This window comes from Lissotriton helveticus, chromosome 3_1, assembly GCF_964261635.1.
Source record: "Lissotriton helveticus chromosome 3_1, aLisHel1.1, whole genome shotgun sequence".
Taxonomy (NCBI): Eukaryota; Metazoa; Chordata; class Amphibia; order Caudata; family Salamandridae; genus Lissotriton; species Lissotriton helveticus.
Genome location: NC_136061.1, coordinates 1,500,675,851 through 1,500,702,450, shown reverse-complemented (window position 1 = coordinate 1,500,702,450; position 26,600 = coordinate 1,500,675,851).

Sequence of the window (26,600 nt, the reverse complement as noted above, 5' to 3'; positions counted from 1 at the left end):
CAATGCCCGCGACAGCAAAGAGCTCTTCACTATCGTCAAGGAGTTCTCCAACCCCAGCACCGGCACCAACGACATCACTCCGTCACAAGACCTCTGCGACTCCCTCGCCTCGTTCTTCCACCGCAAGATCGCCGACATCCACAACAGCTTCGGCGCCCCACCCACGCACCCAACTGTCGAACCAACGCCCCCCACCGCCACCCTTCGCACCTGGACCACGGTGACCACCGAAGACACAGCCCGCACGATGAACACCATCCACTCCGGATCACCGACCGACCCCTGCCCACACCACGTCTTCAACAAGGCCGACTCCACCATCGCACCCCAACTCCGGAACATCATCAACGCCTCCTTCAACACTGCCACCTTCCCGGAGAGCTGGAAGCACGCCGAGATCAGCGCCCTCCTGAAGAAACCTACAGCGGACCCCACCGATCTCAAAAACTTCCGCCCCATCTCGCTCCTCCCTTTTCCTGCTAAAGTCATCGAGAAGATCTTCAACAGACAGCTGACCGCCTTCCTCGAGACGAACGGATCCCTCGACCCCTCGCAGTCCGGCTTCAGAGCCAACCACAGCACCGAGACCGCCCTCATCGCAGCCACTGACGACATCCGGACCCTGCTCGACAAGGGGGAAACAGTGGCCCTCATCCTCCTGGACCTCTCCGCTGCGTTCGACACGGTCTGCCACCGCACCCTAGTCCAGCGCCTCAGCAACATCGGTATCCAAGAGAAGGCACTGGAGTGGATCATCTCGTTCCTCGCCGGAAGAACACAAAGAGTCCGCCTCCCCCCGTTTCGCTCCGAGGCCACCGAAGTCATCTGCGGCGTCCCGCAAGGATCTTCACTCAGCCCCACCCTCTTCAACATCTACATGAAACCTCTCGCAGCCATCGCACGCCAGCACAACCTCAACATCATCTCTTACGCCGACGACACCCAGCTGATCCTCTCCCTCACCAGAGACCCCGACACCACCAGAACCTGCCTACACGAAGGGATGAAAGACGTCGCCGAGTGGATGAAGGACAGCCGCCTGAAACTGAACTCGGACAAGACGGAAGTCCTCATCCTGGGATCTTCACCCTCCGCCTGGGACGACTCCTGGTGGCCCCCAGCCCTGGGCACCGCACCCAAGCCTACCGACCACGCACGCAACCTGGGCTTCATCCTGGACCCCTCCCTCTCGATGACCAGACAAGTCAACGCCGTCTCCTCATCGTGATTCAACACCCTGCGTATGCTTCGCAAGATCTTCCGCTGGATCCCGACCGAGACCAGGAAGACTGTCACCCAGGCACTCGTCACCAGCCGACTGGACTACGGAAACGCCCTCTACGCCGGAACCACAGCCAAGCTACAGAAAAGACTCCAGCGCATCCAGAACGCCTCCGCCCGACTCATCCTGGATGTCCCCCGACGCAGCCACATCTCCAGCCACCTGAGGAACCTGCACTGGCTCCCCGTCGACAAGAGGATCACGTTCCGGCTCCTCACCCACGCACACAAGTCTCTCCACGACCTGGGCCCCAAGTACCTCAACGACCGCCTGTCCTTCTACACGCCCACCCGCCAGCTACGGTCCACCAGCCTCGCCCTCGCAGCCGTACCACGCATCCGAAGAGCCACCGCCGGAGGAAGATCCTTCTCTTACCTGGCTGCCAAGACTTGGAACTCCCTCCCCATCCACCTTTGGCTGACCCAGGACCATCTCGCCTTCAGGAAACAACTCAAGACCTGGCTGTTCGAGCAGTAGCATACCCCTCCCCCCAAGCACCTTGAGACCCTCCCGGGTGAGTAGTGCGCTATACAAATGGCATGATTGATTGATTGATTGATTGATATTACTAACAGGTGACTTTAACATGTGGTTAATGTCAGACCTACAAAAAAATGAGGTCACCAAATCACATGATAGTATTTGGGAGATACCTCCGCAGGACCGGCCAGGATGGCATAAGGATGACCCAAAGGGATGCTCCCTACAAGGAAACCTCGAAAACCTGGGGCTTAGAGCTCTAAATGGGCGTTTTCCCTTAGATAAGCCTCCCCGCTTCTCCTACTTATCGAAAAAGGGTACTTCACTAATCGACTATACCTTTGTCAGCCTTTCATTATTCCACCAAATAACATGCTACCGCCTTGGGAGTAGAACAGAAAGCGACCACTGTCCCCAAGAGATATCACTGATGACCAGTCTCGTGCAACTTGAAGAAGAAAGGGCATTGCCATCTGAGAGTTTTACAATCAATCTAAAACGAATTAAATGCTCCTTCAGTAATTTTCAACAGATAGCAACAGAGGCAAAACAATCTATTGAGCGTCACAGTAGGTGCCCGGAAGACACAATCGCCAACTGGTCAGCATTTGCAACCACACTAATTCACAAATATGGGAAACCGATAAAGCACACAGCCCAGACTAGGCAAATGTACATGTCTTGTTCGAATCCTGTGATACAATCCGCAACTAGAACCATGAATCGATCATGTTGGGCGTTAAAAACTGATCCAACGGACCCCACAAAAATATCAAAACTGAGAGAGGCCCGTAACTACCTTAAGAAAGTCAAAAGTGAGCTGCGCAGAAACCAATGGAACTTGTTTTGGGCCAACTTACAGCATGACATCAAAACAAACAACTCCGCCAGATTTTGGCGCAAAATTAACAGTGCATCCGGGCGCGCATCTAAAGTCGCTTCTTCATGTAGACTGGAGTCAGAGTGGGTTGATTTCCTCTATCTTCACTTCAATGAACACCAGAGCTCCCCCTCCGATGATAACGCGGGCCAAAAAGATGCTGATTGGGTCGCAGTCCAGAACACAACAAACCCCCTAATGAAGGAACGCCTTAAGGGAGACCAAAAAATGGAACTATCAAACGTGTGCTCTTTGATTCATAATAGCAAGGATCCAACAACTATCGACAAGGCAGAAATTGAGAAACTGATAAAAAAGGGTCGGAACGACGGGGCACCAGGCCCAGGAGGAATCCCCCAGGCCTTGTACAAGGAAGATGTTACCTTCTGGGCTGAGAAGTTAAGCATCTTATTTAACTCAATCCTGTACAATAACATCATACCACCTGCTTGGCGGGGATCGATCCAGGCATCAATCTTTAAAGGTGGAGAAAAAAATTCCCCTGGGAACTATCGCCTCATTGCCCTTATCGACAATGAGGCTAAGTACTTCGCGGGTCTGCTGCTCAACTCACTCAGGGCATGGGTGGACGAAAACTCCATCATTCCTCCAAACCAGACTGGTTTTACAAAATTTAGCTCCTGCCCACTCTACATGGGGTTCATCGACTTTCTAGCGGCCTTTGACAATGTGAACAGAGCAAAGTTATGGCAGAAGCTGTCCAGACTCAATATCCCACCTGACCTCTTAAGAGCTATACAACTTCTACATCAAGATACATGGGTCAGGATTAAGATCGGGGACGGCTCAAGATTATCACGCCCAATTCCGACAACAAAAGGCTTAAAGCAGGGTTGTGTTCTGACCCCGATACTTTTTAACCTATTTTTATCTGACCTTCCTGACGCCCTAAATAAGGTTAACTCTCACCCCCTGAAAGTGGCTTATATGCTGCTGTCAAACCTTTTGTATGCTGATGACGTGGTCCTCCTCAGCAAAACAAAGATTGGAATGCAAAGGCTCCTGGATGCGACCTCTGAATACGCTATCAAGAACGAGCTCCAAAGCAACAATAAGAAGACGAAAATCTTGGCAGTCCGTCCGGGGAAAGCAAAAAAACTGTCTTGGAATTTGAACAAGGAAAGTGTTGTGGAATCACACAGCCATAAGTATCTGGGAGTTATTTTCAATAACAACGATAAATATAAATCCCACTTAGAAGAACAAAAAAGGAAGGGTGCTGCACTTGCTTTTGCAATTGGTTCAATTCAGAAGAAACTACAAGGCCCAACTTTTGCACCAACTATACTGGTTGCACAGGCAAAAATCATCCCTACTCTAACCTATGGTAGCGAAGTCTTAAAAGGCCTGGACAGCGGCAAATTGGATATAATTATTACAAAAATATATAGATCAGTATTTAAGCTACCACCCCAAACTTCACGGGCACAAATAAGGTTGGAACTGGGAATTTGCCATCAACCTCTTGCCAGGGCTATGACTTTTCTTGTGTGTTGTCACAAACTGAGGTCGTCAAAGGAAGGCAGCCTAGGACATTACTTGTGGGCCACCCTCCTATCGAATTCATGGCGAGCAGGCCATGATTACTGGTTGAAAGGGATAAGAACCCTATGCCTAAAGGATCTTTGGAGCATGTATGTAACTCAGAAGGAATTCAAAAGGTTGGCGAAAATAAGCACCAAACAGCTTTCAATAGTCGAAGACAAGGCGCGCCTAGCTAAAAGAAGTCACGGGTGGCTGACTCTGCAATCGTATTCCTTGTTGATCCCACAGCAATATCTGACCGTATCCTTCACTGCATGAACAAAATTAAGCTTTTTAAAATTGAGACTGGGAGTTCTTAACTTGTTGGTTTATTTGCCAAAATGGAAAAGAGAGCAAGTACGAGACTCATGCCAACTTTGCTGGGAGTATAAGGAAGACATTATACATATCATTTGTCTTTGCCCCAAGCTGCTGACTGAAAGACGGGCCCTCTTCAAGCACCTATGGAATGCAAAAATGATTAGAACATGTAGGGCAGCAGTCCTAGATTGCTTCGATCCGAGGAACATTAAATTAAACTGTGCCCTTGTCAGATTTATGGATCACGCAGCAAAAAAAATTTGTGAGGGGCCCACAGTCTGTGGTCACTTGTTAGCACAATGACCTGGTAGGCTTCACCAGTCATTTTTACCTATATCGGACCTTACTTACCCATATTGAATATCACTTATTCACTCTTTTAAATGAACTTTTAAACGTATTTTAAATTACACTTTTTGATACCTTTTAAATCCTGTATTTGAAATGGTTTTTTAAATCACGCAATAAAGTTACTATTACTACTATTACAACCAGAGGAGTACCGTTCCCCAGTGCTTGGGGCACCTTACAAAACCCCATTATGCAAAAGAAATTACCCTCTTAATTTGCCCCCCCAGGACCTAATGAATAAAACGGACTTCTAGTTTTTTTTCACCTTTTCCACTGCATACAAGTACTGCACGAGTACCCCACCATTTTTTATTTAAAAAAATAAAAATTGAGCCTAAACATCCATGTACGACCCCCTGAGCAAGCCTAGAGGTTCAGAATGTTTCTAGCCTGCCCCCTTCCCTTATTTCTCAACTTTTGTTTTACTGTTTTCTTGTGACTCGGTTCTACAGACGCAGAAGATGGCTGCCAACACTTCCTGGTTTCGAGTGTTGACAGACAGTTCACAGCCAATCAGCATGCAGCTCGCGCTCGTAATTGAACGGATTTCCGTATGCGTGATGCACTCCGTCTCTAGATATCGCTATGATTTTACTTGTAATTTTCTCAGAAACTACTGAACGGATTTACACCATTTAACAAAAAGCACAATCTGCGAACCAAACTCTACCTCTCTGCCAAATTTCGTGTAATTCCGTTCAGTTGTTCGGGCTGTAGCCCTGGCTAAAAGTCCCTATGAAAAATTGCATGGGGAATACACGTTTTGGGACCCCCTTTTTTCTCGGCCCCGGCTTGACGAATCACTCCCAACCTTTCAGGGAAGGAGCGGAACCGAGCAGGCCATTTTCTTGCAGAAATTCGCGAAAATTCGTCCACTGGCGCCAAAGTTATTCCAAATAGTATGTTGTGGATTTCCTATGGAAACTAGCTCCTAACTATAACTACCTACTGGCGACCGCCAGTAAGTAATATATGTATATGTATATATATGTATATATGTATATGTATATGTATATGTATATATATGTATATATGTATACGTATATGTATATATATGTATATGTATATATATATGTATATCCATATATATGTATACGTATATATGTATATATGTATACGTATATGTAAATATATATGTATATATATATATGTGTATATATATATATATATATATATATATATATATATATATATATATATATATATATATATATATATATATTTTGATTCCAAAGTGCCGGAGCTACGAGAGGGCACACAACAGCGCTCTCCCATCCGGGTTTCAAAATGCAGTCTGCCTCTTACTCCACCATTAGTATTACCTTGTGCCGACGCGTTTCAAGGCCGATAGCCTCTTCTTCCTGGGCTGCTTAAAGAATTGCACTCGAACCTCACATTAATCCAATTGACATCTTTATTGGTTAGTTTCAGCCCCTTCTTAGGCGTGTCTTATATGCAATGTCTCTTGATGCCTGATGGGACATGTAGTTTTTAATGCGAGTTCCAAATGTCTATTTTCCTTACATTACGCAATTAATTCCTATAGTAGGTGACGGAGCCTCCGGGCAGACTATGAATTTTGAAACCCCGATGGGAGAGCGCTGTTGTGTGCCCTCTCGTAGCTCCGGCACTTTGGAATCATATATATATATATATATATATATATTGTCAATATCCAAGGGTGTTTATTCCAAAGAAAAGTTCTTTGGAATAAACACCCTTTAGTAAGCGCAAAAGTGATGCATTGCTGGAGTGTGTCACAAAAGTGACGCAACTCCAGCAATGCATCCTTTCACATGGGGCCAGCCCCATGTGAAAGGGCCTGCGTCACTCTTATGCTTGCTGTGAGGCAGGCGCAAGATTTTGACGCAACGGTGTCCTAAAAGTGACGCAGTGAAATCTCATAGATTTCATTGCGTCACTTCTACGACCCTTTTTTGCGTCAATACGCCCCTTTTGGATACATTACACCTGACGCAGGTATAATGTGGCGCAGGGGTTTACAAAGTAACGCATCTATCTAGATGCGTCACTTTGTAAATATGACTCAACAAGGTGTATTTTTTACAGCACTGGTGCATCACAAAAAGTGACGCACTGGCGGCGTAAAAGTGACGCATGGCCTCATAAATGAGGCCTTCAGTCTTCTACTCATGCGTCATATTTAATATATGACGTATTATGTCGCAAGGAGTTACAGATACGTCAGTATTTCTGACGTATCTGTAAGCACAAAAGTAATGCATTGCTGGAGTGTGTTACAAAAGTGACGCAACTCCAGCAATGCATCCTTTCACTTTTTTTATTTTTTTAAGAATACAGCTCTTTGATGAGAATTGGAGGTAGTTCTGAAAATAACTTTTTTTCTTCTTCTTTTTTCCTTTTTTTTGAACAAAAACAAAAACAGGTATGGGAAACTGCTCAACAGGAGCAAAAAAAAATAATCAAAATTAGGACTGGGGACGGCAGCGGTGGTTGTCAATTGCTCGAACCATGAGCATAACACTTTGTTCCCCATAACAAAGTAGCTGATCACATTGTCTGCATTTAATTACGGCTTCATTAAAAGCAGGCTGAATATTAGGGATCAGCTCTTCTGGTCGCCCTCTCACCGATGTAGTTGGTCCTCCGGTTGAAGTAGAGGCACCATACCTGGGAGCCTCTCGTGCCAGAGCCCTGACACTCTCCCGGGCATAGTTCTGGGGGTGCCTTCTCTGCATGTGGCGAATCATGGTAGAATTACCAAAACTGTACTTCCTTGAGGGGTCTCCTCTGGAAAGCACAGTATGGTAGATCTTACACTCCACCTTTGGAGCATTTACTTTCTTCCGTCCCTCAGGTATATCAAAACATTTCCAGATAAAATGTTGCTTAACTCTAGGCTGAGGAACCTCTTCATCTATAAATCCCTCTGTGTCATCCCTGCTACTGGATGCTCTGGCAGCCATGATAATCCAACAAAGATTCAAGAGCAAAAAGACAGGTCTTGCAGTCACAAAAGTGAAAGAAGAAGTGAAGGAAATGGGTGGGGATTTCATTCTTTGTAAAAAAAACTGTTAGCAACCAATGAAAAGTGTTAGTTTAAGGTCACATGACTTGACGCGCTTACGCGGCGCGAACGTAGGCGCTTCCGGGGGCGCTTACGTGGCGCGCCTGAATGACGTTTTGGTAGCTTTACGGAAATGCAAAATCATTTTCATTTCTTAAATCAAAAATTCTGCTTTTATAAGTATGGTACTGAATGTCTTGCATTATTATATACTTTTCATACATATTTTTTTTTACGAACGCAGAAATAGCGCTCTCGCTGTGCTCTCCAAGACAAAATGATACGGGTAAGCTTACCGGTGCGCGCACCCTGAGCGCACCAGGAAAAAATGTAAAAAAAATATATACATTAAACAAATAATTTTTTATTAAAAAAATATAATTAATACTTATAAAAAACAGCTAATAAAAAAAATTGTAGGTTACAAAGTCGATATACAAAGGAATTTGCTTTTTAAAAAACACTGAAATTAACTGAAAAAACCATAGGTTTCACAAACGTTATAGTTAGTGTTGGAAATGGGCTCCCCGGCTGGCCAGGGCTTTCGCCAAAGTCAGTCAGAGACCACCACTCCCAAGTCAGGGCAAGGGAGTTACACGCCAAGATAACCCCTACTCACCCTCTAGGTAACGTGGCGCGAGCAGCAAGGCTAAACTTGGAGGCGATGTAGGTTAAGTATTTGCGCACGCACCCCAGCAACAACAACCAAAGGCCCACCACAAAGGAAACTCCACACAAGGTTATATAAAAATAGCCTTTGTATTACACCAAAACACATTAGATAAAACACACACTTTACAATGTGCCAGAGGCACGGGCAGAATTTACAAGGGATATGTACAAGACAGGGCCACCTGGACCACTGTCAGGAATCAGAAGTAGCACTTTCAGAAATAGCACTTAGAAGGTAAAATATAAATGTACTTTAGCACAAAATAGCACACAACCAGTATCTACTGGTAACAGGACCTCACTAGCACCACCTGTACTAGGGAGAAAAACAACCACCTACATGTCTCAATTCCTGTAGGGGTGTAAAAACAACACACATGATGCATTAACATTCAGAGGTGTAAGCAAAACACATGATGCCGTAACATTCAGAGGTGTAAAGGCACATGACGCATAATCAATACATTCAGAGGTGCAGAACAAATACCAATTTCCCCAAACTCACCAGTCACCACCTGTGACTGTCCCGGTGTCCCAATGTCAGGGCCTAAACGTGGCAGTTGCCCACAAAGTGCTGGGCAACTGGAGCAGGGAAAGTTAGCGCAAAGTTGGAGCCTCTCTGGGCTCAAAGAACCACCACTGTGGCACTGGTGAGCCTCTCTTAGGCTCTCTCACCAGCAAGGGGGGCTGCTGAGCCTCTCAGGGCTCCAGCAACAGAAAGGTACAGCCTCGCTGAGCTGGGGGGTCCCTCGCTCTGGGGACCCAAAGCAATAATGCTGGCCAAGAGCCTCGCTGGGCTCTAACGCTACTGGTGCCCCCGGGGCACCTCGTGGCTCCACAAACGCGGAGGTGCTTTCTCTCGGTGGAGCCTCTCTGGCTCGGGTTGGAGTCCCCCTCTTGGGGACTCGGGTCGCTCACAAGTGCCCCCTGAGCCCTCAGGCTCAAAACACAAAGGCGCGAGGTCGCGCTACAGAGAGGGGGCGGGGCGGACACCGGCAATGTGTCCCGACGCTCCCCCCTCTTCTGCAGGCACCTACCGGGTTCGCGCTGGGCTCTCCAGCGGAGGCGGGTCTCTCCCGCTGGTCCCGGGGCTCTCCTGGGCGGCGGGGCTCTCCACACCGCGACGGAGCCTTGCCGGCACCTTTTCTCTGCTCTCCTCGCTGCTGGGCTCTCCTCTCCCGGCGGCGAGGCGGAACTTCCGGTTGCTTCTCCCGGGGCCGCGCTCTGATTGGCCGGCCGGCCGGAACACTTCCGGGTCGTCGCGGGCAGCGCGGCGGCCCGTTTTAGGCAGGCAGGCGGGCTCCCAGATGATCCGAGGAGTGGGCTCCCTCGTAGATCAATAAATCGGCACGACACCACAGCAATAAGCGGGGTGGCACCCGCGCTGTCAACTCGCCACACGGGGCGATCGGATGCCGGGTGGGCACCGGCCTCTGCAGACCACAGCGCTCCCAAGCGCTGCAGGCACAAATAAGCGCTCGTAAGCGCTAAACAGCAGCAAAAAGCGCTCCCAGGCGCTAGGGGTAAAATCCAGCGTTTCCAAGCGCTAGGCAGGCAATCTCAGCGCTCCTAGCGCTGAAGGGCAGAGAGCAGCGCTTTCAGGCTGCAGGCAACGAAGTCCTCAGTGCTCCCCAGCACTGGAGGACAGGACAGGGCTCCAGCAGGGCTGGAGGCAGGCAGAGGGGCAAGGCTGGGCCAGAGCCAGCACACTGGGTCTCCAGGCAGGGAGACACCCCAAGTGGCGGTCCTCCTGGCCCCAGCAGCAGCAAAAGCCCCCTCTGGCAGGATCCAAAAGTAGAACAACCTCTGTGGGGACACAGCCCCCTTTTTATACAGTGCATTCCTTTGTTCAAGGGTGTAGAGTGGGGGCGGAACCAGTCGCAGCTGGTTCTTGAGTACTCTGTTTACCTCAACCACCCTCTCTATTCACTGGCAGGGCTTGGGTCATTAGACACACCACAGGGGGGCGGAGCCAGCATTGTGTGGGGAAAACCCAGCCCATCCAGGACACAGGTACACTCCTCCCACACATCACTCATGCTAATCTCCCACTCACCACCGGGCAGACCCATCCAGACTTCCTGGAGCCTGGCATGCCAGCCAGCTCCAGCCAATCACACGCCAGCACCCTCACAGCACACGTACAGCCATGTCTAGAAATGGCGCTTCGCTACTAGACACATACATGCGGCATACACCGTTGCGCAGCATTCACTCACACGAGTTCACACATACCAGACTCAAGCCTGTACACCCCACGCATCAGGAACTACCAGGGACACAAACATTCCCCATGCATTCCTATGGGCGGGCAGGCCTAGCTCAGCACATGCACTCAGAGTGCGCACGCACTTTCCACTGGGACACAGTGAAAGTGCGCAGAATCCCAAAATCACCATCTCCAGGTCACCATTTCAAGCAAAAAGTCTAGGGGTGAACCTGCCCTAAGGGCCAAAGTCCAACATAACCCCCTTCCAGCCAAAACGCAGGGGAGACCAATCACCACCGTGATGGACTTCCCTGCTTGGGGCGATAGAACACGGACGCGGGCCCGCAACTGCAGGGACACCCTCCTGTTCTATGCCACGGTGAACCCATGGGATTCCTTCTCAACACACTGTCTGGACCAACTGGGCTACCCCACTGGTACTCCCAAGTTGTCCGCGGCCAGGACCAGGCCCTGGGCCACCCAGGTGCCACTGGTCCATGCCAATTCGCAGAGCGGGGGGTAGTAACCCCTGGCACATAGGAGCCATTCTCCACTCTTCCTGTCTGCAAGACAGGACTAGACTGCCACTGGTACTCCAGCCTAGGGCCTACAACCTCAGGCGGACCAGGAGTCTCAGGGAAGGCTCTCCTCCCCCTACCTCTTCTCCTAGGGTTCCTCCTCCCTCTGCGAGGGGTACCCCTAGAACGCCATTCCAACCCAGGACTTATCCACTCAGGTTGCACCGGGGTCAGAGGTGGGCTCTCCCACCCTCTGCACCCCCTTCCAGAGGTCTGCCCTCTCCCACCTGGAGAAGTTCCTCTGGAAGAAGAACCGGTCAGGACACTGGTTACAGTCGTCCTACCCTTCAGGTCAGGCTGATCCTGAACCTGGCCTCCCAACCTCTGGTTTAGAACCTTCGGTGGAACAATTGCCTGGCACTCCAGGACTTCTGGGGATTCACACGCAATCCCCCTGAGGCTAACAAATGTCACATCTGTTGCGTGACTGTCTGTCTGGCGCAGATCTCCCGCCCTCTGTCCACCTGACAGTGCGTGAAGATCCCCCAGACCAGAAGTGTTGTTACCATGGTCACTACACGGGAACCTAGCCCAACTGGGTAGTCCCTGACCCACTGGTCCTTCCACTGGGGAACTCCCCCAATCACTCCTCACTCTGGACTCCTGTACCCTCCCTATCGGAGCGGTACTGCCAGACTCTAGAACCACAGGAGCTCTGGTTACAGACGCTCCAGGTCCTCTACTCACTAGGAGATCCTCCTCAACTGGGTTAACAGGACAGCCTAGGTCCCCAACCTGGTGTTCCCTCAAGAAACCACCCAGGTTCTGAGACAGGGCTTCGGGCCTCTGGGGGCTCTCAGCCACCCACTGACTCCTGCTCCACTGAGCCAGGCAGTCAGCCCCTACACCCTTCTCACTAACCAGGGACCTAGCTGGGCTACACTGAGCCTCTTCCACCACGCTGGGCTGGAAGATCCCTGACCCACTACTTTTGGAGTCACTCACCAATGACTCTACAGAACCTCTGGTCCCTTCCCAGCGGTCTGCTTCCTCTGCCAGCTCACATGGTTCAGACAATCCACACCCTAACAGGTGTTGGCGCAACCCTGGTGAACAACAACTGAGCAACTGCTCTCTGAGAAACATATCGAACAATAGGTCCCAATCACATTTCGTGGGCTCCCGTACCCAATCACACAGGGCTTCACAACAGTCATCCTCAAAGTCTTCCCAAGACTGATGAGACGGTTTCCTAAGGTTCCTAAACCTCAACCTATTCTCCTCCTCTGGGGAAACAGGAACCATACTCTGGGAACTGGGACTTTCTAGACTGAGATTTAAATAGCTGCCACCACTGGACCCAACCCTCCCTGGGGGATCCAGAAACTCAACACTGCGCGCAGGGGATAGTCTACCCTCCAGAGCTACTTTGCCTCTGGTGGCGGCCCTCTCAGCCTCCTCTATCCTGTCCTGCGCTAAGACCCTCTCGGTCTCCAGCTGTTGCTTCTTAACCTCCAGCTGTTGCTTTCTAATGCCCAGCTGTGCCATAGCCTGGGCATGCTCCAACCTGAGCCTCTCTAAAGCCAGCTGGTGCTCCCTTTCTCTCCTCCTATCTTCCAGCTCCTCTGGGGACAGGGAAAGGGATGAGGCGCTGCCTCCTAAACTGGACCCAGCAAGGGACTCCCTATCTATGGGGTCCTCACTATCTGCTGGCGTCCCTGTGCTATCATCTTCTTCCTCCTCAGACTCTTCAGGGCTCCTCTCTGACCCACCACCCTCATGGTGTGAGACCCGGGCCCTCTCCTCACTGTGCTCACGCTCCCAGTCATCCTTCTGCCATTGGATCAGGTTACCCCTAAGTTGGGACTGGGTGTCTGACTCATTCACTGCAATGTCTCTCTCTTCGCAAAACTCTCTCAGTTCATGCAAAAACAGACCCCAGACATTAAAAGCAGACTCCATCCTGGCAAGATGCTCACAGACACGTGCAACACAGGGGACTGAACAATCTGAAGTAAGAGGACACAATTCCAAAACTTCAACAATCTCCTTATCAAAGAGAACTCATACTCATGCGTCCAGGCAAACACACCATTCATCCACACACACCCTCCCCTCGGATCGGTAAGGCAGTTTCTACCACCCCTGACTTCTCAACCTGACCAAAAGCGACACAGGTACCAAACTCTGGAAGCAGGGCGGGGGACAAATGTACTGAACACAATCAAATGACACTCTTCAGGAGAAGAAAATAATGAAACTTCCAAAACAATACAATCCCCTAAAATGTGGTCATCTAAATGCAGAGTTTTGTGGTGCAGCCAGCCGCTACTAAGGTACAAGGCAAACACAAATCCTTATCCCACCGCTTGCCGCCAATGTTGGAAATGGGCTCCCCGGCTGGCCAGGGCTTTCGCCAAAGTCAGTCAGAGACCACCACTCCCAAGTCAGGGCAAGGGAGTTACACGCCAAGATAACCCCTACTCACCCTCTAGGTAACGTGGCGCGAGCAGCAAGGCTAAACTTGGAGGCGATGTAGGTTAAGTATTTGCGCACGCACCCCAGCAACAACAACCAAAGGCCCACCACAAAGGAAACTCCACACAAGGTTATATAAAAATAGCCTTTGTATTACACCAAAACACATTAGATAAAACACACACTTTACAATGTGCCAGAGGCACGGGCAGAATTTACAAGGGATATGTACAAGACAGGGCCACCTGGACCACTGTCAGGAATCAGAAGTAGCACTTTCAGAAATAGCACTTAGAAGGTAAAATATAAATGTACTTTAGCACAAAATAGCACACAACCAGTATCTACTGGTAACAGGACCTCACTAGCACCACCTGTACTAGGGAGAAAAACAACCACCTACATGTCTCAATTCCTGTAGGGGTGTAAAAACAACACACATGATGCATTAACATTCAGAGGTGTAAGCAAAACACATGATGCCGTAACATTCAGAGGTGTAAAGGCACATGACGCATAATCAATACATTCAGAGGTGCAGAACAAATACCAATTTCCCCAAACTCACCAGTCACCACCTGTGACTGTCCCGGTGTCCCAATGTCAGGGCCTAAACGTGGCAGTTGCCCACAAAGTGCTGGGCAACTGGAGCAGGGAAAGTTAGCGCAAAGTTGGAGCCTCTCTGGGCTCAAAGAACCACCACTGTGGCACTGGTGAGCCTCTCTTAGGCTCTCTCACCAGCAAGGGGGGCTGCTGAGCCTCTCAGGGCTCCAGCAACAGAAAGGTACAGCCTCGCTGAGCTGGGGGGTCCCTCGCTCTGGGGACCCAAAGCAATAATGCTGGCCAAGAGCCTCGCTGGGCTCTAACGCTACTGGTGCCCCCGGGGCACCTCGTGGCTCCACAAACGCGGAGGTGCTTTCTCTCGGTGGAGCCTCTCTGGCTCGGGTTGGAGCCCCCCTCTTGGGGACTCGGGTCGCTCACAAGTGCCCCCTGAGCCCTCAGGCTCAAAACACAAAGGCGCGAGGTCGCGCTACAGAGAGGGGGCGGGGCGGACACCGGCAATGTGTCCCGACGCTCCCCCCTCTTCTGCAGGCACCTACCGGGTTCGCGCTGGGCTCTCCAGCGGAGGCGGGTCTCTCCCGCTGGTCCCGGGGCTCTCCTGGGCGGCGGGGCTCTCCACACCGCGACGGAGCCTTGCCGGCACCTTTTCTCTGCTCTCCTCGCTGCTGGGCTCTCCTCTCCCGGCGGCGAGGCGGAACTTCCGGTTGCTTCTCCCGGGGCCGCGCTCTGATTGGCCGGCCGGCCGGAACACTTCCGGGTCGTCGCGGGCAGCGCGGCGGCCCGTTTTAGGCAGGCAGGCGGGCTCCCAGATGATCCGAGGAGTGGGCTCCCTCGTAGATCAATAAATCGGCACGACACCACAGCAATAAGCGGGGTGGCACCCGCGCTGTCAACTCGCCACACGGGGCGATCGGATGCCGGGTGGGCACCGGCCTCTGCAGACCACAGCGCTCCCAAGCGCTGCAGGCACAAATAAGCGCTCGTAAGCGCTAAACAGCAGCAAAAAGCGCTCCCAGGCGCTAGGGGTAAAATCCAGCGTTTCCAAGCGCTAGGCAGGCAATCTCAGCGCTCCTAGCGCTGAAGGGCAGAGAGCAGCGCTTTCAGGCTGCAGGCAACGAAGTCCTCAGTGCTCCCCAGCACTGGAGGACAGGACAGGGCTCCAGCAGGGCTGGAGGCAGGCAGAGGGGCAAGGCTGGGCCAGAGCCAGCACACTGGGTCTCCAGGCAGGGAGACACCCCAAGTGGCGGTCCTCCTGGCCCCAGCAGCAGCAAAAGCCCCCTCTGGCAGGATCCAAAAGTAGAACAACCTCTGTGGGGACACAGCCCCCTTTTTATACAGTGCATTCCTTTGTTCAAGGGTGTAGAGTGGGGGCGGAACCAGTCGCAGCTGGTTCTTGAGTACTCTGTTTACCTCAACCACCCTCTCTATTCACTGGCAGGGCTTGGGTCATTAGACACACCACAGGGGGGCGGAGCCAGCATTGTGTGGGGAAAACCCAGCCCATCCAGGACACAGGTACACTCCTCCCACACATCACTCATGCTAATCTCCCACTCACCACCGGGCAGACCCATCCAGACTTCCTGGAGCCTGGCATGCCAGCCAGCTCCAGCCAATCACACGCCAGCACCCTCACAGCACACGTACAGCCATGTCTAGAAATGGCGCTTCGCTACTAGACACATACATGCGGCATACACCGTTGCGCAGCATTCACTCACACGAGTTCACACATACCAGACTCAAGCCTGTACACCCCACGCATCAGGAACTACCAGGGACACAAACATTCCCCATGCATTCCTATGGGCGGGCAGGCCTAGCTCAGCACATGCACTCAGAGTGCGCACGCACTTTCCACTGGGACACAGTGAAAGTGCGCAGAATCCCAAAATCACCATCTCCAGGTCACCATTTCAAGCAAAAAGTCTAGGGGTGAACCTGCCCTAAGGGCCAAAGTCCAACAGTTAGGAATTAGCATTTAAAAAACCTTTGAAATTCACTAATAAAACCATAGGTTTCACAATCGTTATAGTTAGGAATTAGCATTTAAAAAACCTTTGAAATTCCCTGAAAAAACCATAGGTTTCACACTCGTTATAGTAAGGAATTAGCATTTAAAAAACCTTTGAAATTCACTGAAATTACCATGGGTTTCACACCAGTTATAGTTAGCTGAACATTTTAGTCATACAAAACCATTGAAATTCCCACGTTTTAGTTAGTTGGACTCATTATAACTCGTGCGCCCGCAATCCACTGCTGATGATGTCACATATTACATCATTCATGACATGGTCAGTGACATCACTGATGACATCACTGATGACATCACTGATGACATCTCAAATGACATCACTGATGACATCACTGATGACATCTCAAATGACATCACTGATGACATCATCCATGTGATAATACGATGCACCTCCTCACACTCTAATCTAACCTTTGATACACCCGGTGTAAAATACAAACTACCATTCCAGAAATTATTGACACACCAATACCCGTAACTACATACGCACTCACTGATTCCTAGGTCTACACACACATCCACTCATTCACCCATGCAATCACACATACATACAGTCACTCATTAATAGAACACTATCATATCCACTCATACACCTATACAGACACTCACACACCTAGTCAGTTATGCAAAGCATCAATCACACTCCCATTTCCTCAACTACACAGTTATACACACTAAACCTTACTTATTCAAACATATACTAACACATACTTACTCTCTTTTACAATCACTGATACAAGTACACATTGATCCATACAGTCACTTACGCAATCACAGGCTCTCATGTATAGTCATTTATATATGCCAACTCCCACATGCACTGTGTTTTACATATGTACTTACTTGGACATGGAGCACTGAGATAGCCATTCACTCACCAACACACCTATGCACACAGTCAACCACCCATACAGCTCTTTCCACATGCACTCTTGAACCCATATACCAAGTGAATCAACTGCTCACACATATATGCACAGAGTCACACACCTCCCAGCCACCCACACACACACTCACTCTCACATACAAATACTTGGGCAACCAATCAATAACCCATATAGCCACTCATATAGCTGCTGATCAACACATGCAGCAGCTTACAGAACAACAGACATACTGATGCACACATTCAGACAGTTTAGTCACTAACCAATGCATTCAGTAAGACACATTTAATCACTCACTCATACAGTCAGTCACGCACCTACTATATCCTTCATCCAGACACTCATACATCCACTCATTCTTCAATATATAAAACATATTTTTACTTTTCAGAAACACACATTCACTGGATGATGTCATCGGTGATGTAATCAGTGATGTCATTTGAGATGTCATCAGTGATGTCATCAGTGATGTCATTTGAGATGTCATCAGTGATGTCATCAGTGATGTCACTGACCATGTCATGAATGATGTAATATGTGACATCATCGGCAGTGGATTGCGGGTGCGCGAGTTATAGTGAGTCCAACTAACTATAACGTGGGAATTTCAATGGTTTTGTATGAGTAAAATGTTCAGCTAACTATAACTGGTGTGAAACCTATGGTTTTTTCAGTGAATATGTATATATATATATATATATATATATATATGTATATATATGTATGCATATATATGTGTGTGTGTGTGTATATATATATTCACTGAAAAAAACATAGGTTTCACACCAGTTATAGTTAGCTGGAAATTTTACTCGCATAAAACCATTGAAATTCCCACGTTATAGTTAGTTGGACTCACTATAACTTGCGCGTGCAATGCACTGTGGATGACGTCACATATTACATCACTCATGACATGGTCAGTGACATCACTCATGACATCACTGATGACACCATCCAGTGAATGTGTGTCTTTCTGAAAAATAAATATGAGTTATATATGTATATGTAAAAGTTGATGGAAGAATAAATGTTTAAATAAATGTTTACATGTTTTTTTTAATTGATTGGTTAACTGGCTTATTAAGTGTATCTTAGTGAATAAATATATTAGTGAGTAATGTTTAAATATTTAAATATATGTATTAGTGTTTCACTTTGTGTATAAGTGGCTGCATGGGTTGGTGAGTAGCTATATGTGTATGTATATGGGTTATTAGATGTTTTTCTTAGTATCAGTATGAGTGTTTGTATGGTTTGGTGGGGGTATTACTTAGCACATACATGCATGAATGACTGACTCTCTCTTTGTATGTGTTTTGAAGACAGCATATGTGCAGGACTGTATGGTTGGATGAGTGTGTATATGCGTGTGTTAGTGAGTGAATGACTGTCTCACTAGTGTCTTTATCAGTAACTACATATGTTTTAATCTAGTATATGTGAATATTGATGTATATAAGTGAGTATATGTGAGAGTGAGGGATTGAAAGAGTTCCTGTTTAAATTAGTATGTGTTTCTATAAGTGATTGTTTAAAAGAGTAAGTATGTGTAAGTTTCCTTAGAAGTAAAGTGGTAGGGTGTGTATAGCTGTATATGCAAATAAATGGATGTTCAATAGTTTATTTACATGTGTGAGTATGTGTGAGTGTATGTTTTGGATGACTGTTGGTGTGTAAGAGGATGTATAGGTGTACATATGATGAGTGAGTATATGTAAGAGTGACTATATAGAACTGTTGGTGAATGAGTGATGTGTATATAGATGGTGGAATTATTGAATTGGTTGTTGTAACTGGTATGGGTATCTCCATTTTTTTGAAAATTTTTGTTTCTATTTTTGAATATGTGTTTCAGGGTTACATTACAGTGAAATGAGGCGTGTCACTCTGTCACAAGGATGGTGTCATCAGTGATGTCATGAGTGATGTCACTGACCATGTCATGAGTGATGTAATATGTGACGTCATCAGCAGTGCATTGCACGCGCAAGTTATAGTGAGTCCAACTAACTATAACGTGGGAATTTCAATGGTTTTATGCGAGTAAAATTTCCAGCTAACTATAACTGGTGTGAAACCTATGGTTTTTTCAGTGAATTTAATAGGTTTTTTAAATGCTAATTCCTAACTATAACTGGTGTGAAACCTATGGTTTTTTCAGTGAATTTGATAGGTTTTTTAAATGCTAATTCCTAACTATAACTGGTGTGAAACCTATGGTTTTTTCAGTGAATTTCAAAGGTTTTTTAATAGCAAATCTCTATAGGTATGAAATGTAATATTTTTTATAATGAATTTTACATTGTATAATTATGTAATACTATTTTTTTATGTTTATTTATTTATTTTTTGCCCCGGAGCGCTCCCGTTAGCGCTATTGCCGCGAACCAAAACAACATCGTGACGTATCGCGTAGCCGCGACGCAGTGCGTCATAAGACACGCATCATGTAGCCGCGAGATGCGTCTTATGACGCGCGGCGTAAGCGCACCCGGAAGCGCCCGAGCGCATACGATCACGCAACGTAAGCGCCCCGACGCGCTTACGCTATGCGTAAGCGCGTCAAGCCATGTGACTTTAAAATAACACTTTTCATTGGTTCAGAACATTTTTTTTTCCAAATATTGAGAAACCCACCCATTTCTCTCACTATTGCTTTGTACTTGGAGAGAGCAAGAGGTATTCTGTGCATTATCTGCTTCTCAAAGTTTCCTGATCTACAGCAATGGCTGCAAGGGGGTCATCCAGCAGGGATTCTGATGGTTTTTTGCCTGAGGACCCTCCTCACCACAAAACAAAGGACCATTTCATTTGGAAATTTTTTGACATCCCTGAAGGGAAAAAAAAGGTTAATACTGCTAAGGTAACCTGCAAGATATGTGGCAGTATTTTATCCAGAGGCAATCCTAATAGGAAATAAAGCTTTAGAAATGCCACTTTAATTAGGCATGTCCAGAGAAAACACCCAAATAACTATGCCAGGAAGAGTGTCAGGGACCTGGCACGGAATTTACCAAGAGATGGCGGCAGCACCTCCACTGGTGGAGCAACACTTTCAAGAACACCACGTGGAAGAATGGTCCCTAACGTGCAGCCGGTCTTTGCAGGCATAACATTTCTATGCGTGGACTGTGATGAACTGCTCTGTTATGGGGAGCAGAGCGTTGAACTCATTGCTATAAAGAGACAGGAACACCGCTGCCCTCCCCGTCCCTAATTTTTCACAATTGTTTGCTCCTGTTGAGCAGTTTTGGAATCCCTGTTTTTGTTTTTCCCCTGAAAAAAATCCCCCAAAAATATAAAATCGTTCTAAAAAAGTATAAAAAAATAAAACAACAAAAAGAATAAAAAAACAGTTGTTTTCAGAACTACCTCCAATTTATAAAAAAAAGATATATTTTTTAAAAACTCTGTCATTCTTTTTTCCCCATGGTTTCCCCGGTACGCTCCCCGGTGCGCGTACCGGGCGCTCCCCCTGCGTAAATCGAAAAAAATGTTTTTTGTTTTTTGCCCCGCGGGGCCCTTTTATGGCCCCCACATCAAACCTAGGAGGTCAGGGGGGTCTACCCTGCCCCCTTATGGTCATTTCCCCCTTTGTATTTGCCACCTCTTGTGTCTCGATCCTACCGAGACACAAGATGGCGGCCGATCCGGACTGTTTGGAATGTTGACAGACACCCGAGAACTAATCAGCTTTCCGCGCGCGAACTCGCGTAGCACGCTGGTACACGCCCAGGTGCGCGTACTGGGGCGCGCTTATAGATATATATTTTTTTTTAACCTAAATTACTCAAAATCCACTGGAGCACATATCTTGAGACATAGCAAAGGCACATCGGGCTACCAGTCCCTACAATTTTGCCAAGTTTCGTGGGAATCCATTCAGCCGTTCGGGCTAAAAGTGAGTCCAACCGCCCTATGGAAATTAACATAGGGAAAACACGTTTTGGGACCCCCCTTTTATCTCAGCCCCCGCCTAACGAATCCCCCCCAAACTTTCAGGGAAGGAGCGGAGCGGAACTGGCCACCTAATTTGAGAAATTCGCGAAAATTCGTCCACGGGCGGTAAAGTTATTCCCAATAGAATGTTGCGGATTTCCTATGGAAACTAGGTCCTAACTATAACTACCTACTGGCGACCGCCAGTAGGTAATATATATATATATATATATATATATATATATTACCTACTGGCGGTCGCCAGTAGGTATATATAGTTAGGATTTTTTCTCTATGGGATTTTTGAAAATTCTATGTCTAATAACTTTGGCGTTTGTGGACGGAATTGGCTGAAATTTTCAGGAAAATGGCACATTTTGTTTCTGAGCAGCCCTTGAAAATTTGGGGGGGGTTCGTCAAGGGGGGGCCGAGAAAAAAGGGGGGTCCCAAAACGTGTTTTTAACATTGAGTTTTCCATAGGGCGGTTGGCCTCACTTTTAGCCCGAACGGCTGAATGGATTTGCACGAAACTTGGCAAAATTGTAGGGACTGGTAGCCTGATGTGCCTTTGCTAGGTCTCAATATATGTGCTCCAGTGGATTTTGAGAAATTAACGTTCAAAAAAAGATATATATCTGTAACAGCGGACCGGGCAGCGCTCCGGTTCGCGGACTTTTCGCGGTACGGAGCTTTGTGAAGCGAAGCTGATTGGTTCTCCGGCGTCTGTGAACATTCCAAACAGTCCGTAGCGGCCGCCATCTTGTCTCTCGGTAGGATCGAGAGACAAGAGGAGGCCAAAGCGAAGGGGCAAATGACCATAAGGGGGCATAGTAGATCCTCGCTGACCCCCTAGGTTTGATGTGGAGGTTTTAAAAGGGTCCCGCGGGGCAAAAAAAAATAATAATAATAATAATCGAACGGCTGAATGGATTTGCACGAAACTTGGTAAAATATTAGGGACTGGTAGCCCGATGTGCCTTTGCTAGGTCTCAATATATGTGCTCCAGTGGATTTTGAGAAATTAACGTTCAAAAAAAGATATATATCTGTAACAGCGCTCCGCTTCGCGTAACGGAGGTTTGCGAAGCTGATTGGTTCTCCGGCGTCTGTAAACATTGCAAACAGTCCGTAGCGGCCGCCATCTTGTCTCTCGGTAGGATCGAGAGACAAGAGGAGGCCAAAGCGAAGGGGCAAATGACCATAAGGGGGCATAGTAGATCCTCCTTGACCTCTTAGGTTTGATGTGGAGGTTTTAAAAGGGCCCCGCGGGGCAAAAAAAAAAATAATAATAATAATCGAACGGCTGAATGGATTTGCACGAAACTTGGCAAAATTGTAGGGACTGGTAGCTCGATGTGCCTTTGCTAGGTCTCAATATATGTGCTTCAGTGGATTTTGAGAAATTAACGTTCAAAAACAAGATATATATCTGTAACAGCGCTCCGCTTCGCGGAGATAAAATTATATCTGTATTACCTAGCTGTTGCTAACACCAGTTAGCGACGGCTAGTAGGAGATAGCGACCATCTTGGGCCCCACTTTGCATGTGAGTGATATTTATCACTAATGACATGCAAAGTGGGCATGCCAAGATGTTAGCGACTGGAAACAGTCGCTAACATCGCTATCTCCTATTATCAACTTTTGGAAATATTCGCGATAAGCGCGAATATCTCCAAAAGCTAGCACCTGCCCTGAGCAGTTCTTAGCCATGTTATCCAATGGGAGGTGGATAACATGGCTAAGAGCATTAGCTCGGTAATGCATGAATATCGCTGAGTTTTCAGCGATATTAATGCATTGCGGTCGTTTTTTATCGTATTTGCGATAAACCTTGATAATAGCAAGGTTTATCTGCGATAATTTCTGACGATGCTTAGCGGTAAAAAAATCGTTGCTAAGCATCGTTAGGGATAAATATCGCTTAACTTTGGTAATATGCCCCAACGTCTGTTAACGTTCGATTCGAAGGAAATCAGGAAGTGTTGAAAAACATTGTCTACGCCATCTTGTCTTTTTTCAAATGCCACACTTTTGTCGTGCACGGCAGTCATTTTAGATGCCTTGACCAGACCCACTCTGTGCACGCTGTCGATCCTTAGCATGGCTCCCCACCCTCGCAAGCATCTCCCCCAGGCAGTGGTCACCCCCGCTCTCTGTCTTATGCATGGGTAATAAACCTCCCCCCATCTGCGCTGCTCTTCCCTGAGAATCACACCCTGTGCCCGCCCGACACCTCCCTTTCGCCCTATTCACTACCGCACCCTCTGACACTCCTTTTCCTCTGTGTCCGATTGTCCAGGCCGGTCCTAGGGTATCAGCTAGCCCTGCAGATGTAGTTTATGGCCCCAGCTGTAAAGAATCACCCCTCTTCAAAGGAGTTATAGTAGATCAAGGCCCACACTCGATGAGATCCGTCACAGCAGACGCGTTCCTATTATCTGAAAACCATCCTGTATTGTGATTGGGGAGGGGACCGAGCCTGAAGCGGAAGATTCCAGGGATGACTCTTTGTACATCAAAGTTTTTACAATTATGTGTCACATTAAAAATATATAGCACTCCGACAAAGTAGTAAGATTATAAAACTTTAATAACTTATAAATATATACAAGAAAACAAAAACAGTAATAACATATAAACATTTTTAGGGAAAAACAACGAAGTAGCGGTCGGCTGTGCGAATAGTCCCAACGCAGCACAACGTCCAGATTTCTGGCGTGGGGCGTCGCGGGGGGTGGGTCATCAGTAGCAAACTGTTGTGCGAATAGTTCCAAGGCAGCAGAACGATGGCACCAAGGTGATGTCCAGTAAGTTGCCGCACTGGTTTTGGTATCCTACAATGCTGCTCCGAATAACGGCGTGGGGCGCCCCGGGGGAGGCGGCGTGAACGGGCCTCTCCAGGTGGAGTCTCATCTGTTGTAGTGGGGCGTCCCTTTACCGTTTCAGTTGCCATTCCGTCCGTTTTTGGTCCACTGTGTCAAAAGCCGCAATTCAGCTGAGTTGCGCCCACTCTTGCGGTGCAGCGATAGGCGGCTGTCACAGGACTCTCAAAATGGCGGCAGGCTGTTTCCTTTTTGGGCCTGGTCCACTGAAATGGCCCTGGGACACCTTGGAAATCGGACGCTTGTCTGCTAGGTCTTGGACCCCATTCTCGAAAGCGTCCCCTCCGCCTTGAGGATTCATCAAAAGTTTTGGGGGCCCCCGACTCCTGTAGGCTTCTGGTGGGGAGCGGCTGCCATGATTGCTCGCGGAATGACCACGACGGAGCTACGAGATGGTGGTGCTCTCATGCTGACGCCAGCTTCAGTCTGAAACATCCAGAAACAAGGTGGGGCTTTCATCGTTTGGGAAAAAAAAAAAGTTTTCATCCAATGAAAAGTGTTGTTTTTAGGTCATATGATCAAGCCTTCCATCATTAGGAAACCAAAAGTAAAATGAACTAATGAAAAGTTTTATAAACAAGTCACATGACCTGTTATGCGGCATAGGGTATAAAATGCGGAGAAAATACGTTGGCACGTGAGGCGGCGTCAGTAGCGGACCAATGTGCGAATAGGCCGAAGGCAACACAACGCGCCAAGATCCGGATGGCACCGAGGTGGTGTCCAGCAAGTTGCAGCACTGGTGTGGCCATCCTACAATGCTGAAAGTCGGCGTGGGGCGCCCCGTTGGCCTGTGAGTTTGCGTCAGTAGCGGACCGATGTGCGAATAGGCCGAAGGCAGCACAACGCGCCAAGATCCGGATGGCACCGAGGTGGTGTCTAGTAAGTTGCCGCACTGGTGTGGCCATCCTACAATGTTGAAAGTCGGCGTGGGGCGCCCCGTTGGCCTGTGAGATGGCGTCAGTAGCGGACCGATGTGCGAATGGGGCCAAAGGCAGCGCAACAATATTTTCGGAATAGAAGACACCACAAGGCGCTGAGATGCCAAGATCCGGATGGCACCGAGGTGGTGTCTAGCAAGTTGTGGCACTGGTATGGCCATCCTACAATGGTAAAAGTCGGCGTGGGGCGCCCTGTTGGCCTGTGAGATGGTGTCAGTAGCGGACTGATGTGCGAATGGGGCCAAAGGCAGCGCAACAATATTTTCTGACTGACACCACAAGGCGCTGAGATGCCAAGATCCGGATGGCACCGAGGTGATGTCTAGGAAGTTGCTGTACTGGTGGGGCCATCCTACAATGGTAAAAGTCAGCGTGGGGCGCCCTGTTGGCCTGTGAGATGGTGTCAGTTGCGGACCGATGTGCGAATGGGGCCAAAGGCAGCGCAACAATATTTTCTGTATGGAAGATACCACTAGGCGTTGAGATGCCAAGATCCGGATGGCACCGAGGGGATGTCTAGCAAGTTGCTGTACTGGTGTGGTCATCCTACAATGCTGAAACTCGGCGTGGGGCGCCCCATTAGCCTGTGAGATGGCGTCAGTAGCGGACCGATGTGTGAATAGGCCGGAACCAGCACAAGGCGCCAAGATCCGGATGTCACCGTGGTGGTTTCATAGTTGAGAGGCACTTCATCTGCAGTGGGGTGCCGAGATCCGGATGGCACCGAGGTGATGTCTAGCAAGTTGCTGTACTGGTGTGGTCATCCTACAATGCTGAAACTCGGCGTGGGGCGCCCCATTAGTCTGTGAGATGGCGTCAGTAGCGGACCGATGTGCGAATAGGCCGAAGGCAGCACAACGCGCCAAGATCCGGATGTCACCGTGGTGGTTTCATAGTTGAGAGGCACTTCATCTGCAGTGGGGCGGCGAGATCCGGATGGCACCGAGGTGATGTCTAGCAAGTTGCTGTACTGGTGTGGTCATCCTACAATGCTGAAACTCGGCGTGGGGCGCCCCATTAGCCTGTGAGATGGCGTCAGTAGCGGACCGATGTGCGAATAGGCCGAAGGCAGCACAACGCGCCAAGATCCGGATGGCACCGAGGTGGTGTCTAGTAAGGTGCACTGGTGTGGCCATCCTACAATGTTGAAAGTCGGCGTGGGGCGCCCCGTTGGCCTGTGAGATGGCGTCAGTAGCGGACCGATGTGCGAATGGGGCCAAAGGCAGCGCAACAATGTTTTCTGAATAGAAGACACCACAAGGCGCTGAGATGCCAAGATCCGGATGGCACCGAGGTGGTGTCTAGCAAGTTGTGGCACTGGTGTGGCCATCCTACAATGGTAAAAGTCGGCGTGGGGCGCCCCATTAGCCTGTGAGATGGCGTCAGTAGCGGACCGATGTGCGAATGGGGCCAAAGGCAGCGCAACAATATTTTCCGAATAGAAGACACCACTAGGCGTTGAGATGCCAAAATCCGGATGGCACCGAGGTGGTGTCTAGCAAGTTGCTGTACTGGTGTGGTCATCCTACAATGCTGAAACTCGGCGTGGGGTGCCCCA